Source organism: Sapajus apella, unplaced genomic scaffold (genome assembly GCF_009761245.1).
Source record: "Sapajus apella isolate SASKATOON/1434 unplaced genomic scaffold, GSC_monkey_1.0 scaffold58, whole genome shotgun sequence".
NCBI lineage: Eukaryota > Metazoa > Chordata > Mammalia > Primates > Cebidae > Sapajus > Sapajus apella.
The window spans coordinates 10,055,969-10,073,942 of NW_022436998.1; the positions used below are offsets into that span (position 1 = coordinate 10,055,969).

The following is a 17,974-nucleotide window of genomic DNA, read 5'->3' on the forward strand; positions in this document are numbered from 1 at the left end:
TCCTGCCATTTTGATGGTAGCTGGCTGTTTTGCCCATTAGTTGATGCGATTTCTTCATTGTGATGATGCTCTTTACCATTTGGTCCATTTTTGGAGTGGCTGATACTGGTTGTCCCTTTTTAGATTTAGTGCTTCTTTCAGGACCTCTTGTTAGGCAGGCATGGTGGTGACAAAATCTCTGAGCAATTGCTTGTTCGTAAAGGTTTTTATTTCTCCTTCACTTATGAAGCTTAGTTTGGCTGGATATGAAGTTCTAGGTTGAAAGTTCTTTTCTTTAAGGATGTTGAATATTGGCCCCCACCCTCTTCTGGCTGGTAGGGTTTCTGCAGAGAGATGCACTGTGACTGATGGCCTTCCCTTTGTGGGTAACCCGACCTTTTTCTCTGGCTGCCCTTAGCATTTTTTCTTTCATTTCAACCCTGGTGAATCTGACGATTATGTGCCTTCAGGTTGTTCTTCTTGAGGAATATCTTTATGGTGTTCTCTGTATTTCCTGGACTTGAATATTGGCCTGCCTTTCTAGGTTGGGGAAGTTCTCCTGGATAATATCCTGAAGAGTGTTTACCAGCTTGGATTCATTCTCTCCGTTATATTCAGGTACACCTATCAAATATAGATTAGGCTTTTCACATAATCCCATAGGGCTTTGTTCATTTCTTTTTCACCCTTTTTTCTCTCTTCTTGCCATCTCATTTTATTTCATTGAGCTGATCTTCAATCTCTGATATCCTTTCTTCTGCTTGGTCGATTCACCTATTGAAACTTGTATATGCTTTGCAAAGTTCTCATGTTTTGTTTTTCAGTTGCATCAGGTCATTTATATTCTTCTCTAAGCTGTTTATTCTCGTTAGCATTTTGTAAAACTTTTTTTCAAGGTTCTTAGTGTGTTTGCATTGGGTTAGAACATGTTCTTTTAGCTCAGAGAAGTTTGTTATTAACCCCTTTCTGAAGCTTGTTTCTGTCAATTGATCAGACTCATTCTCTATCCACCTTTGTTCCCTTGCTCCTGAGGAGTTGTGATACCTTGGAGGAGGAGAGGTTTTTTAGTTTTTATACTTTTCATCCTTTTTGCACGCTGGTTTCTTCCTACCTCTGTGGATTTATCTACCTGTGGTCTTTGCAGTTGGTGACTTTCAGATGGGGTCTCTGAGTGGACATCCTTTTTGTTGATTATGAAGTTATTTCTATCTCCTTTTTAGTTTTTCTTACTACAGTCAGGCCCCTCTGCTGTGGAACTACTGGAGTTTCACTCCAGACCCTGCTTGCCTGGGAATCATCTGTGGTGGCTGCAGAATAGTAAGGGTTTTTGCCTGCTTCTTCTTATTTATCTTCGTCCCAGAAGCATACCCACCAGATGTCAGCCTGAGGTATCCTTTATGAGGTGTCTCTTTGGATATATGGGAGTCAGTGAGTTGCTTGAGGAGACAAGCTGACCCTGATAAGAACTAGGTGTTGAACTGTGAGCTCCGTTGTTCTATTCAGAGCTGCTGGGAAGGTACATTTAAGTCTGCTGCAGTCAAACTCATAACCTCTTTTTTCCCCCGGTGCTCTGTCGTGGGAAGGTGGGGCTTTATTTATAAGTTTCTGACATGCTGCTGTCTTTTTTTAGAGATGCCCTGCCCAGCAAGGAGGTAGCTTAGTCACATTCTGCCAGCAGAGGTGTTACTGAGCTTTTGTGGGCTATGCCCAGCTACTTTGTGAACTTCCTTGTGGTTTTGTTTATAGAGGTATAGTTAGAACTGCCTCAGTAATGGCAGACTGCCTCCTTAATGGCAGACTGCCTCAGTAACAGTGGATTGCCTTGGTAATGGCAGACTGCCTCAGTAATGGTGGACTGCCTCGGTAAAGGTGGACTGCCTCAGTAATGGCAGACTGCCTCGGTAATGGTGGATGCCCTTCTCCCCACAAAGCTGGACCTTCCTGGGTCCAGCTGCACTTTCTGGGCAACTCTCAATCCAGAGCGTTTCAGATTGCTGGTCTTTGTTGGGGTGGGACCTACCCAGCCAGATCACCTGGCTCCCTGTTTCAGCCCCCTTTTTTTCAGTTGAATGGGTGGCTCTGTCTCCCAGGCATTCGAAGCACCAGTTGAAACAGCTGCCCAGATTTGTGTGAGTTTTTGTGTGGAGACCCACTGTGCCATCTGAAACAGCCGTGTTGGAAACTCATGGCATTTTTCAGCCTGGGAATCTCCTGGTCTGTGGGCAGTAATAACTCATTTGGAGATGCGGTGATCACTCACCCTCTGCATTGTTCTCACTGGGAACTGCACTCCAGAGCTGTTACTATTTGGCCATCTTGGATCCCTGGCCTGATTCTTAATGGTATTTTTCTCTTTGTTGAATTTCTCATTCAAATCATGATTTTTTTCCCTGATTTCTTTAAATTGTCTATCTGTATTCTCTTATATCTCACTGAGCTTCCTTAGGATTATTACTTTGGATTTTTTTTTTTTTTTTTTTTTGGTATTTTGAATGTTCATTTGGATATGTAGTTTCTTGTTTTTCATGTATTTGATGTGTTCCAATGTTGATTTCCATTTTCCATACATCTGGTGGAACAGTTACATCTTCCAATTTTATTGTATAGGTTGGATAGGGAAAGATTTACTGATGTATGTGGGTCTTAGGATGTTGGTTCATAGGGGTGTGTTGACTTTTATCGTAGGTTAATGCAGTAGTGTAGTCTCCATGTAGTTTCAGCTGTAATCCATTCTAGTGACATTTGCTAGTATCTTAGTGGCCTAGGCTGAGGATTTGTGTTGTTGGTGGTGTAACTTTGCATGGACTTGCCATGCTGTTTCTCAGGTCAGGAGCATGTGCATGTACGTGGCGGGCTGGCCAACTTGAGGTTCGGTTCACAGTGATTTGGATCATGGGACTGTTACGCTGGCTGGGGGCATGTATACACAATTTCTTAGCCAGCCTGGGGACATGCAGGTCAGGTGTGGCCAATGGGACTGTTTCTTAGTCTTGGAATATGGCTGCCTGGCTTCTCAGCTGGCCTGGGTGTATGTCCACTGTGGGTGTTTCCCCAGGCATTTTCTCAGGTCCAGAATTTGGGTGTAAGGCTGTTTGGCCAGCCTGGGTGTTTGTCTATCAGGAGCAGCCAATAAGGCTATTTCTCAGACTTGGAATGTGGGTGCACAGTTGCTTATCCAATCTGAGGGCTTCTCTGCTAGCGGTAGCCCTCAAGGACATTTCTCTGGATGAGAATGGGGTTTCACAGCTGTTGGTTTAGCCCAGGAATGTGTCTGTAAGTGGTAGCCAATGGGCCTGTTTTTCAGGCCTAGAACATGGGCACTTGCTTCTTAGATAACTTAAATACATGTGTCCTGGGGGTAGCCTGGGACATGAGAACACAGCTGCTCAGTCAGTTTGGGGTCAAGCTGTATTAGTCTGTTTTGTGTTTGTATGAAGGAATACACGAGACTGGGTAATCTATAATGAAAAGAAGTTTATTTGGTTTGCAGTTCTTCCACCTGTACAAGTATGGCACCAGCACCTGCTTGGCTTTTAGTCAGGCCTATGGAAATTTTTACTCACACTGGAAAGTGAAGGGGGAGCAAGCATGTCACATGGGAGAGAGGGAGAAAGAGATAGAGGGAGGAGGTGTCAGACTCTTTTAAACAACAGATCTCATGTAAACTCAGAGTTAGACCTAACTCATGACCATGAACACATCACCAAGCCATTCATGAGAATTCAACCTGCATGACCCAAACACCTCCACTAGACCCCACATCCAACATTGGAGGTCACATTTCAACATAAGATTTGGAGGGTACAAAATATCCAGACCACATCCTGTGCCTGCCTGGGACAGCCACAGGGCTGTTTCCTAGGCCGTTATTATGGGTATGGATATGGGGCTTTTGGGCAAGGCAGTCATTTGCACAAGAAAGGGGGTAGAGCTGTTTCTCAGGACCTGGGCATGAATGAATAGTGGCTATCCTTGCCTAGGAGGATGTCAACTGTTCTATGGCTCAAGGAAACCCCTCCCATTTGGGAAGGAGCCACAGCATTTTGACTCTCTCAAGGGCAGGTTCTTCCTGGGTGGGACTGCCAGACCGTTCCTCCAGCTAGAAATATGGTTGGCAGGAGTTAGTTTCCCTACTGTCTAGGGCCAGAACCATAGCTAGTCCTGGGCTTAGACTCTTCATAGCTTGGGTTATGGCATTAAGCCACCCATGTGGGTTTGGTGTAAGAAGATGGAGCCCCACTGCTGGATAAAAGTATAGAGCTTACTGCTCCCTACAGGAGGGCATACTCCAGACATGGCTCTGGTCTCAAGATGGTGCCATGCTGCAGCAGCTTGGCTTACAAAGCCTGGGTGGGGACTAGGGAGTGCGCATGTTGTGTTTCTAATCTGGGGCAATGCAGCCATGCAAATTCATGGCAGCTCTTCAAACTGAGCTCTGGGCTTGCAATGGCCATGGGATTCTCCTATAACATGAATTTTCCTTATTTGTGATGGCAATGGGGGCTGGTGGAGTACTTCCATTTACCTTTTCCCCACAAGGGGAAGTCCCTTCTGTCTCCAGGTCAATCCAATCTGGGTAGAGGAGATGAGGCTGCAGAGGCCAGGTGCCTCTCTGCTGCCCTCCTGGGCTACCAGTCACCATGGGTGCCTCACTATTTCAGTGCTTTCCCTTTGATACTCCCGTCAAATTTTAGCTGTTTTTTCATTGCCTTGTGTCTTTCTTCCATCTACATTATTTTATTTTGTTAAAGTTTGGCTTTTTAACAATGTTACTATTGAAGAAAATAAAAATGAAATAGTTAAGAAATGGATAATAAAATTATTTTTTTTACTATTCAACCATATAAAACTGCCAATATTTAAACACTTAGCCTACAAAAATGACAATTTCATACGGTTTAATTATATACTTTCAGATGTTGTGATTATTGCAGGGTACTTAAGACTTAAAACATTGTTGTCCATATCATGCTATATTATTTAATTTAGAGGCTGAATTTCCTCCTAGGAGTACCAGTGTTTATCAAATCATAATTTTAATAATTTCATGAACTTTATATCTAAATTAATTTATTCTTAAGCTTGTTTTATAAGCCTCAGCCTTTTGCTATTTTTTTGTAATCTTAGAAATATTACACAGCAATACATATAAATAAGGGATTTTTTAATCTCTGCACTATTGATGTTTCAGGTGAGCTAGACTATTTTTATCTTACTCTCAAGAAATACCTGATGCCTTGTAATCTATATAGAAGAGATATTTAATTGGCTCGCAGTTCTGCAGGCTCATCAGGGAGCATAATGCTGGCATCTGCTTCTGCTGTGGACCTCAGGAAGCTTCTAATTATGGCAGAAGGCAAAGAAGGAGCAGGCATATCACATGGCAAGAGCAGACACAAGAGGGGTTGTGAGAGGTCCCAGACTTTAAACAACTAGATCGTGCGCAGATTAACATAGTGAAACTCACTTATTACCAAGAGGTTAATGCTAAACCATTCATGAGAGATCCACCCCTTTGATCCAGTCACCTCCCACCAGGCTCCACCTCTAATATTGGGAAGCACATTTTAACATGAGATTTGGAGACAACAAGCATCCAAACTATATTATTCTGCTGCTGGTCCCCTAAATCTTATGTCTTTCTCATGTTATAAAACACAACCATCCCCTCCCAATAGTCTCTCAAAGTCTCACCTCATTCCGATGTGAAATCCAAAGTCTTAAGTCTCATCTGAGAGTTGTCTTCTTCCACCTATCAGACTGTAAAATCAAAACAAGTTATTTACCACCATGATACAATGGTGGTACAAGCATTGGGTAAACATGACCAATCCAAAAGGGACAAATTGGCCAAAAGAATGGGTCTACAGGCCCCATACGAGTTCAAAATTCAGCAGGGCAGACATTAAACCTTAAAGCTCTAAAATAATCTCCTTTGACTCCACATCCCACCTCCAGGGCACAGTAGTGCAAGAAATGATCTCTCAAGCCCATTTGGGTAGCTCCGCCCCTGTGGCTTTCCAGGGTGTACCCCTGTGGTAGCTCTCATGGATCTGAGTTGAGTGCCTGTGGCTCTATCCTTCTGGAATAAGGAGGGTGGAAAGCCTCTTCCTATAGCTCCACTAGACAGTGACCTGATGGGGACTCTTTGTAGGGGTGGTTTCAACCTGATATTCACCCTCTGCACTGCCCTCATAGGAGTTATATGTGAGGGCTTAGATCCTGTGGCAGCTTCTGCCTGGGCACCTTGTACATCCTCTGAAATCTAGGAGGAAGCTGCCAAGTCTCTTTTTCTCTTGCATTTCATGCATGTGCAGACTTAACGCTACATGGAAACTACCAGGGATTATGGTGGCTTGTGCACTCCAAAGTGGCAACTTGAGGAGTATCTGGAGCCTTTTGAGCCAAAGATGGAGCTAGAGCAGCCAGGATGCAAAGAACAGTGTCCCAAGGCTACACAGGGTAGCAGGAACTTGGGGCTGGCCCCTGAAAACATTCAGTCCTCCTAGACCTCTGGGTTTGTGATGGAAGGGGCTGTCCCAAAGGTCTCTGAAATGCCTTCCAGGCCTTTTGCCCATTGTCTTGGATATTATCACTTTGTCCCCTTTTAGTCATGCTAGTCTCTCTTGCAAGTGGTTGCTCCACAGCTCACTTGAATTCCTCTCTTGATAATGCTTTTTATTTCTCTGCTACATGGCCAGGATGCATATTTTCCAAATGTTTACTTTCTGCTTCCCCTTTAAATATAATTCCAATTTTAAATAATTTCTTTGTGCTCATATCTGACTGTAGGTTATTAGAAGCAGTCAGGCCATATCTTGAATGCTTTGGTGCTTAGAAATTTCTTATACCTGTTAATGTAGATCATCACTCTTGAGTTCAAACTTCCATAGATCCCTAAGGCATAATTGCAATGCAGCCAAGTTCTTTGCTAGGGCTTAACAAGTGTGACCTTTGCTCCAGTGCCCAATAAGTTTCTCATTTCCATCTGAGACCTTGTCACTCTGGATTTTACTGTTCATATCACTTGGACACAACCATTTAACCAGTTTCTAGGGATTTCCAAACTTTCTCTCATTTTCCTATCTTCCGATTTCTCTGTACTCTTCCAAACCCTATCTGTTACCCAGTTCCAAGGCTGCTTCCACATTTTCAAATACCCTAACAGCAATGCCCCACTTCTCTGTATCAATTTTCTGTGTTAGGTCATTTTTGCATTGCTGCAAAGAAATAACTGAAGCTGGGTAATTTATAAAGAAAAGAGGTTTAATTGGCTCATGGTTCTGCAGGCTGTACAGGAAGCATAGTGCTGGCACCTGCTTCTGGTGAGAGCCTTAGGAAGCTTCCAATCGTGGTGGAAGACAAAGGAGAAGCAGGTGTATCGTAAGATAAGAGTGGAAGCAAGAGAGAGAGATGGAGGGTCCCAGACTTTTAAACAACTAAATCTCATGTGAACTAACCGAGTAAGAACTCACTTATCACCAAGGGACTATTGCTTGGTTGGATTTGCCCCCATGAACCCATCACCTCCCAGTATTCATGAAGGATTTTCCCCCATGATCTAATCACTTCTCATCAGGCCCACTTCCAACGCTGAGAATCACATTTCAACATGATACATGGAGGGGACAAGTGTTCATACTACATCATTGGATGAGATTGTTCTTTGTTGTAGTGGATATCTTGTGCATTGTAGGATGTTTAGCAGCATCACTGGCCTCTACCTACTAGATACCAGCAGCATATTGTCTTAACTCTTGCGTTACGACCATCAAAAAAGTTTTTTAAGACATCACTAAATATATGTGGAGGAGCCAGAATCACTCCCATTTGAAAACCATTGCTACAAATAGAAGAAGAATAAACACAAAATTATTTGAGAAAAACAACACTAAAATTATATTAGTATCAGGCACAGTTTTATTAGCTTTTGAAAATGAACCTAATCTTAACTATAATTTGATGTCTAAAAGAAAATTTTAGGTGCAGTGGCAGTGTCACAATTTGTATTTGACAAGACTTAAGCTTCACAAGGGCAGGGTTTGCCAAAATCTGATTAATTCAAATGCTAGAATAAAACCAAATTTTATAAAATAATTTATGTACATTCAATTTAGTTTCCTAGGTTTCTCTCCAATATTCAAGATTTAGAAAAATTATTTTTACTCCTTTAAAAAATCAGAATTTTAAGGATTATGGGACAATTAATTCAGAGATAATCTGGCTTTGATATTGTTTAAGATGTTAGAGTTGGTAAATTTACTGAAGCTGGGAAAATACTACATGTCAGTTTGCTTCTACACATTGTTGACTGACTTTTATTACATTAGATGCTAAGTCATTATAATAGCCTCAAATGTAATTATATTATGTATAATACAATAAATTTTCTTTATTTTTGTATAACCTCTTGAGTTACAGTAGTAAAACGTGGCATTATATTAAGACAGAAAACACAAAACAGATTTTAGGTAAAATGAACATTTATAATAGAAGATTGATGTTACACTGGTAATCTGATACAAGGGTATATTGTGAAACTGAATGCCCCACAAAAACAACAAATAGGCTACAGGCAAAAATAGAGGTATTTTTGAGAAGTAGAAGTCAGGAATTTGATAGCCTCTCCAAATCACAGCATTTTTACATTACAAATTCTGTCAACATGGTTTCATTAACTTTTAAAAATAAAGGGCATGACATTCTTTAAATTCCACCTTTGTGGTAATCACTAACAATAGATTCTGCCAACACAATTCTCTATTGTCATCCTGCTGCTCATTGGCATGATTACTATTCCCCAAATGCTTCCAGGAGCCAAACACTGGTCAATTTGACTTCCTGTTGATTGAGTAAAGACCCAGAAACAATTAGGGAGACACAACTATGTCAGTCTATAAGGTACTGTCATCTGTACATCCTCAGATGAAGGGGACATTTAAAATGGAGAGAATATTGAAATTTTTATGCAAAAGAACAAAGCAAAGATTGGAAAGTGATAGGATATAGAATTGTTAAAAGATCTCAAGGACAAAAATAAAATAGTAGACCACTGGAATTATTATAAAACAGTAGATTTTTAGAATGGTTTTTAAACTGTGAGTTACAAACCACTAGGGAATCATTAAGTTTATTTCATGGATTATGACTAGCATTTTTATTACTTCAGAGTGCATAGTGTGTACTAGTGTTGCTTTGTACATTTTTCAATTCACATATATAAGGGATGAGTATGATAAATATATATATATATATATATATATTTCTTTTTGTTTGATTTTTTTTGAGATGGGATTTCAGTATTGCCCAGGTGGGAGTGCAGTGGCATGATCATAGCTCACTGGAGCCTCGACTTTCTGAGGTCGAGTGATCCTCCTACCTCACTTAGCCTTCCAAGTACCTGGGACCACAGGCGTGTGCCATTATGCCTGGCTAATTTATAGAACAAAACAATTTCTTAATGTGTATTGGAGTAAAAAGAGTTTGGAAATCATAATGAATGAATATAAATGTTTCCCTCCCAATTCATTTGTTCTATTCATTATAATTTTAATTTCTTTTTGAAGAAATAGATTATTTTCATTGTGTGCATTGAATAGACTTACCTTATGACTACAGATTACCTCCTCTTTTGCCAATTGGTTATCTTGAAAATATGTACAGTTGAATCCAAAGAGCAGAAAAAAAGAATGTAAGAGAGACAAGCACATCTTGCAATATAAACACGACAGTCTAGTAATGGACTGGTAGTATTATCTCCATATTCAAAGAACAGTACAATCATTATTGTGAGGAATTAATTACATGAACACTTTAAAAAATTCAACTATGCCAAACATGTAGTAGGCACGGAAAATACAAAACCCAAGATCTGTTCTCTCCTCTTTAGAAACTTAAAATCTGATAAGAAATGCAGTATTTATATTGTTAATTGTGATGGTATTTAGTAAAAAGGAAAATATCCAATGTTATTTGAGAACATAGAAGGGACATCTTTATCAGTCTAAGGATTTTTAATTAATATTTATCAAAATACTTTTCTATATAAAGAGCATTTTAGTAATGTCTTGAGCTAAGGAAGGATATCATTCATGTAGATTTGTTTGCAATTATCTATCAATTATGTCATCTATATAGCATTCTAAGATGTGTTTCTGATAAAATTTTGATAAAAGCACATGTTAAAACTTCCTTTTTACTTTGCAGTCCTTCCCCACTTCTGCTAGAGGTATATGTTTGTGAACTGAAAATGGTGTTAAGGTCAAGAGTTTCACTCATTCATCCTAGACCAGGGGTTCCCAATCCCCGGGTCATGGACTGTTCCATGGCCTATTAGAAACCTGGCCACACAGCAGGAAGTAAGCAGTGGGTGAATGAGCATTAATACCTGTCAGATCAGTGGCATTAAATTCTCACAGGAGAGCAAACCCTATTGTGAACTGTACATACAAGTAACCCAGCTTGCACACTCCTTATGAGAATCTAATGCCTGATGATATGAGGTGGTACAATTTCAGCCTGAAACAATTTCTCCCGCCCCCAATCCATGGAAAAAGTGTCTTCCACAGAACAAGTCCCTGGTGCCAAAAAGGTTGGGGACTGCTGCCCTAGACCCCTCAGGTCCTGGTGGATTTATTTCCATTGCCAGTTATCAAATTAGTTGCTTTTGAACCCACTACATTTTAAAAGAATGATACTGATCAGGTTCTAATATTTGGATTCTGTTTACAGATGCAAGAAAAGCAAAAAGTATATTTATCCTGCCATTGAGGGCTGCTGTCAGCTTTTCAGAGCCACCTCTTTATTGAATATTCTCATTTATATCCTTAAGCTACTCTTTGGAATTTGAAAGCATTAATAATCATATAATCAGCACAGATGCTTATCAATGCAGCTTTATCTCTGTATTTATTGGAGATATAGTATCTATTTGCTATAAAATATAGGATAAGCCCCTACTTAAAAAACTCTTAACAAAGTCAGAAAGTTCAGATAGTCCAAATTAGCTTTGCAAAGTAGATACTGATAATAGTGAAGAGGAGGAAAATCATCAAAAGCCCATAAATTTCTAAGCAATAGAATGAAATCTTGTGTGTATTCAGTATTTCATTCATTCTTTGAAAATTGACAATTGAGCTATATATCTTTTACAAAATAAATCCAGTAATTAAAATACTCCAGTAAGCGAAACAACCCAAATCCCGAATAATAAGGAAAATTCAAATGTATTTTGTGAAAACAGAATACATTATTATTAATGAGGCAGACAAATGCATTTGAAAGCGTTTTGTTAAAGGTTAAAATTCTGTTAAATAAAACATAGTCCTGTTTTACTTACATTTTAAATAAATATGAATATGATGATAATTAATGACAATAATGAGTAACATTTGTTGGGCCCTTAGTACGTGTCAAGCATGAATCACCTGATTTAATACTAGGAACTCTATTAGAAAAATATGTTCTTATTTTACCTGATTTTACAGATCCAGAAATTGAGCCCTATGGGGGTTGAACTCTAGGTCACACAACTCTTAAATGGTAGAATCGAGATTAACTCTGACTACCAGATGTCTATTGCCAAAGCCCATTTGTGCACTTTTAGATACCTAACCATTTCACATACATGTTTGCATAATATACATTTGTAAACTTTGTTATTATGACAATTGTCAAGTAGAGAAAGTGATGCAATGGACCGCTTCCCTAAAGAGTCAACATTTACCAACATTTTGCCACAACTGCTTTGTAGAGTTCTTTAAAAAATATTTACTGATATATTTTAAAACAAACCAGTGAAACATCATATTATTTCTTCTAAATACATCCTATATGTATCTTCTAAAAATATGGACACTTCCCTACATAATCACAATATCATGATCACACTTAACAAAATAAGTAGTCATTTTACAATTTTCCTCAATTTTCTCAAATACGTCATTTTAAAAATTGATTTGATTCAGGATCAAAAGAAACTGCATAAATTGCATTTTGGTTATGCCTCTTCAGGCCTCCTTTAATCTAAAGGAGTCTCCCTACCTTGCAATGGCCCTATTAGGTGTTTTGTTTTGTTGAGACAGACTGCTCTGTGCGAAGGCTGGAGTGCAGTGGCGCGACCATGCTGACTGCAGCCTCAACCTACTGGCCTCAAGCTATCATCCTCCCACCTGCCCAGTAGCTGAGATGACAGGAACGGGAGGAGGTATGCCTCAGCTTTTTTTTTCTTTTTTTAGCGTTTTTGCTGTGTTTCACAGGCTGGTCTCAAACTTCTGGGCTCAAGCAATACACCCTCCTTCGCCTCCCAAAGTGCTGGGATTACATGCATGAGCCACTGAACATGGCTTAGGTTGTTAAAGAAACTGAATCAGTTGTCCTGGTGTTAGGTTCTGTTCCAGATTATCCTACTGTTTTTAAATAGTATCATCTACCTTCCTCTTGATATCCTTTGTAAAGGTTCATTAAACCTACATGATTGATTACATTCATTTTCTACATTTTGGGCAAGATTTCATAGGCGGTTTATTAAACTTCAATATTGGATTATAACAAAAGGGCAGTAGTGCTTGGTTGTTTCACTTGTAGCTACCTGAAATTGGATCAGTGAGTTAAGAGGTAACAAAGTATCCTTTTCCTACAAAGTTTTCAATCAATATGTTGTTAAATGTTTAATATACAATGATGATGATTGCCTGAATCTCCTATCTCATTAGGTTTTTAAGAGAATCATTATCCAATTCATTCTTCTTTTTCTTTATATTTATTTCACCTATTAATTGGAATTCTTCTCTAAAAAGCTTTTCCCATATCAGTTAGGAATGTGATATACTACTTATCCTCATATTATTCATTCAAGACAGATAAGATAAATGCTATTTATCCTTTCCTATTAATTATCAATTTCCAGAGTAATTGGTGCCCTAGTTAGCTTTGGGTGACAAATGAGATTTTTTAAATGTTTCCACATTTGAATATTTTGCACATTTTTTAGTATTATGAATTTGTGGATTTTTTTTTTTTTAGATGGAATTTTGCCCTTGTCACCCAGGCTGGAGTGCAATGGCGCAATCTCGGCTCACCACAACCTCTGCCTCCTGGGTTCAAGCAATTCTCCTGCCTCAGCCTCCTGAGTAGCTGGGACTACAGGTGTGCTCCACCATGCCCAGCTAATTTTTGTATTTTTAGTAGAGACAGGGTTTCACCATGTTGACCAGGATGGTCTCGATTTCTTGACCTCGTGATCCACCCGCCTTGGCCTCCCAAAGTGCTGGGATTATAGGCATGAGCCACCCCACCTGGCCAAATTTGTGGATTTTTATATATTCAGGATGTTCAGTCAATTTGTTTTGGGAGCCTCTTTAGGTTGGTTCCTTGTTTCTTGATACAACCCATTAGTTGCCAATAGCTCCCTTGTTTTCTCAGTAAGATGCCCAGGGTTTTTCATGTACCTTTCCTCCCCTGGACCTGAGATCAGACATTTCTCAAGTAACCCATGTTCCTTTTAGCCAGAAATGGTACTAAGTATGGTCACTGCTATTGGCTTTCTTTGTTTCTAGACTTTTTTAAGGGGAATAAGGTCAGAGAATGATTTTTTCAATAAATGTATTATTTAACTTACAGTATGCTCTATCTAATCTTGCAGTATTCCCATTTTATTCTAAGGGAATAGCATATTAAGTTACAAACTACATGTATGATTCTTTAAGAAAGACATTTTCATCAAGCATTTTAGGTTGATATTCTCAATTTCCATCTATGTTCATAAAGTCAAAGGGACTTTATTATTTTAGGAGGAAGTCAAGGATGAAAACTTTGCTTATGCTACCAGTTGAACTAATCTTTTTCCAGATATCAATTAATATCACAACCTCCACAGAATTGGTAACTTTCTAAGATATTAAATATTTCTATAAAAAGAAAAAAAAAGCTATATAGATTTGTTTGGATGTAAACCTTAGTTTGCCTTAGAAATTCCTTTCTTATATTAGGATTTAAGGAGACAGAAACCTCATCCTTGAGTTTTAGAAAACATAGTAAGCTGAGTATTTTTTTTTACCAAGTAATTTTCCCGCAAGACAGTTGAGGCAAAAGGCTTTGCAATATCCATGTCACTCTGCTTCTATTAATTTTTGTCTTTGTTAAGACCTTAATTTCATTGTTGTTATAATGAGATTCAGGATCTCTTCCCTTTGGCCTATAATTTTTTAGTTGACAGGAAATACAGTAGTTAAAAGTGACTGCTACTGAGTTCTCCTAGAACAACAAAGGCCCCAGTTTTCTCAGCCATTTGCCCAAATCTCCATCTCCATAGAGCAAATATAAAAGGAAAAATTTGCCACTTTACAAACTGAAAATTGTGGTAAAAACAAAAAGAAGCTTTTTTCTCTGTGAAAACCTATACATTTTGCTTAACCATTTGACTTAAACATTTTAGAACTATTTCAAATATCATTTAACACTGTGGTTTTTTATTAGCCAGGATCTTTATTTCAAGGGATGGTCTACATTTCAAGTAAGCAATAACTAGCTTTTTAAATAAACAACATTGTCAAATAAAATATACACAAAGTGGGCTAGGTGCCGTGGCTCATGCCTGTAATCCCAGCACTTTGGGAGGCCGAGGTGGGTGGATCATGAGGTCAGGAGATTGAGACCATCCTGGCTAACATGGTGAAACCCTGTCTCTAATTAAAATACAAAAAATTAGCCAGTGTGGTGGCATGTGCCTGTAGTTCCAGCTACTCAGGAGGTTGAGGCAGGAAAATCGCTTGAACCCGGGAGGCAGAGGTTGCAGTGAGCCGAGATCACACCACTGCACTCCAGCCTGGGTGACAGAGCAACATTCCATCTCAAAAAAAAAAAAAAAATATATATATATATATATATATATATATAGAGAGAGAGAGAGAGAGAGAGAGAGAGAGACACACACACACACACACGCATACACACAAAGCAAAAGGCAAATCTTCCTTTTTAGAAGCAAGTACTATAACCAGTTTCCTCTGGATCCCTTCATTCAGAGATTCAAATACACTTAACTTGTATTTAAATTAAAATTGGTTGCTTTTTTAAAATGTGTGATTTTTAGAGGAGCAGAATGTGGGAAGTAAACAATATTTTGGATGAAACTACAAGTAGATTTTATAAGACTTCTCTAAATCCCTTTATTTGCATTGAAGAATTATTTTTTCTATTTTGAATGTCTGTCTAAAAGGTAACTATGTTTATGACATTTGGTAAAGATTAAAATATACTTATCAAGAATGTAACAACTAGTTCTTTTTAAAGATATTTATTTTTTATTTTGTTGTTTTATTTTACATGATAACAGAAATTTCAACAGTACAATGAAACATAAAGAAAACAAAACACCCCCAAGCCTCATCACCAAGTAACTACTTCTTAACAGAAAAGGTTAAGTTCTATTAGCTGGAAACATAATTTCCTGTTTTTGAAAGATCAGCTATTATTCTATATCATTTATTAAGTCACTGTACATATTCTTATCTGTCTAAATAATTGAAGCTCCTAATAAAAAACAACCCTATCAACATAAACCTAAATTGAGGTGTTTTACCATTTTATTCTTTCTCTACAGTTTCCATGGAAACATGATGGTTATGACAATGCGGGAAAGGAGAATGATGACTGTTATTCAAAGATAAAAATGATCACAGAACTAAACACTTAGGATTAGTAAGAACTTGAAAAGTACCATGGAATTAATATTTGAGTTTTTTAAGTAGTGAAGTGAAAATTAAATACATATTCAGCATGTAAGGTGAAACACAGCTAATATTGTCTCCCTAAAGTTTCCATTTATGTGGCCTTTGTCTCTGATTTTAACAATGTGAAGCTAAATACCAGAATAGTGTTTGATTAATGAAGTCCAATATTTAAAAAATAGAAAGTAATTGCAATTAAGTTATCAGTGCTAAGAAATTTGAAAAATAATCTTTTTTCTTTCCTGTAATGTTTTACCTATTGACAATATTAAAGCATAATAAAAAGCTATATCCAGGTAATGATGTTTAATTTAAAAATGAAATATAGCAGAATTAACTATCCCAAAGCATCAGCCACTTGCATCAAGGTAATAAAACAGAACCTTGTATTATCTGAGCTAATTAGTATGAAATAATTAGGAAGACCACCTGAGGGCCTTCTTTACAGTGACACTTGCTGTATTGAATTACTGTGGTCTGATCCACCTCACATTGACTTGCGAGAAAATACCAGTTTAACACTTAAGTTAAATGCCTAAGAGATGATTTACTGAAATGAATGTTTAGATAGTTTTGTGATGACAAAGAAATAGATCATATCATTTGTTAAGGTGTTTTTGGCATAACTCCTATATCAATGAAAATGGAAAGAGAGATGCATGCAAAATGGCATGTCTGGAAAACTCACAGTGGTTTAATGCCTCCCCTTTTCATGTTTCCTGGGTTTTTTTTTCTCTTTAGCTCAGCTAATATTAGTTTGTTTGAAAGACAACTAGCACCAAAATTAAGGTGTTGCTTTAATTTTGATATATTTATTAACCAAAACTATTATCTCCAATCAAAAAGCAGGCATAAAATATCAACCACCATTCTTAGTGATGCTGGCCTTAATAATTTTCCCTAAGTAGCAGAATTAGAATTGGTTGAGAATCCAATTCTCTATCTAAACTTCTTGATCTTCTTTTCATTTTTAATCTATAAGTGCAGATAGACTTGATCAATGTGTGCTGGGTTTATTATATTACTGGAAGATTGCAATACATAAGCATGTTTTAAAAAGCCCACTATTCTTATTTATAGCCCTTCAAAATTAACCTATGGCTTTTAAATTTTTTAATTTTTATTTACTTTTAGTGATCATTTATAAGTAATACCTCACATTGCTAAGCCTATTCTTATTGACTTCAAATTTTAGAATCTCTAAATGACAATCAGATTTAATTTTAACTAAATATTTTTATCAACTTTGAATTAATTTTATTTACAGATTAATTATCCTAATGGAATCATTTAAACTGAAAACTTATAGTGAGATATTTGCTAAGAACATTTTGTATTAACATATATGAATTGGGTATAGTTAGGAAAAAGCGTACTCATGATTTTCATGGTTCAAACGAAAACTGAGAAAATGGAAATTGATCCCAATTAGTGGTATGTGTAATGGTTGATTAAATATGCAAGGGAATTCTTTAAGGATCATAGCTGAGTCTTGTCTTCAACATCTTAATTACCTAAAAGATGCATTCAACAAATGTGTAATTCAAAACGTAGGTATTATTCCCTAGGAAGTACTGCAAACACATAAGAAGAAAAAAACGCCAAAATGGAGCAAATTGGAGAGGAAATTGATTAAAACGTAAATTAGAAAAACAAGGCTTACTAGCTTGCATTGTAGTCATCTGAAACCCATATATTTACCAACAAGGAAATATATTCATTTTGGTTAGATGAAAGAAAGCAGGAGGTTTGGGAATTATCTAAAGAGACTCCAGGGTATGTGCTAGTAAATTAGAGGTGAACTTGCTAATGCAGCATTATACTGCAGCAGAAGTAGAGCCGGTATTATTGGGGATTTGTGGGCAGATGGGCTCTATTATAAGTAGGTAATAGTTATATAAATAAAACTTCCCTGGGTGAAGGATTCTCAAAATATTTTGTATTATTAAATCAGTATTTCAAAACCTCTTTGAATTAAGTTATTATCATAGTGTCATATTGAATAAACCTACTATGATTGTATGCTAATTATGATGTAGACATTAATTAAATAGTAGAAAGTGCTATTTATTGTAGCAGAATCTCTAAATTTGTGTTCATCTTAGTTAATAATTGCTTTGGACAATAATAATAGTAGTCACAATAGTAATAGCAAATGTTGTGGAGATGCTTACTTTGTGCAGGTTCACTACAATTTTATTGGGAAAACAGTTGTTAGTTTCCATTTTATAAAGGAGGAAACAGATAACAGGTTTTTTTTTTTCAGT

The 17,974-nt window shown here is 37.5% G+C and overlaps 1 protein-coding gene across 4 annotated transcripts in view; it reads left to right on the forward strand.

Moving 5' to 3' along the window:
- Positions 1-17,974, forward strand: part of PRKG1 (protein kinase cGMP-dependent 1) — a 1,332,247-nt gene that overhangs the window by 1,217,770 nt on the left and 96,503 nt on the right. The gene's annotated exons all lie outside the window — the stretch shown is intronic.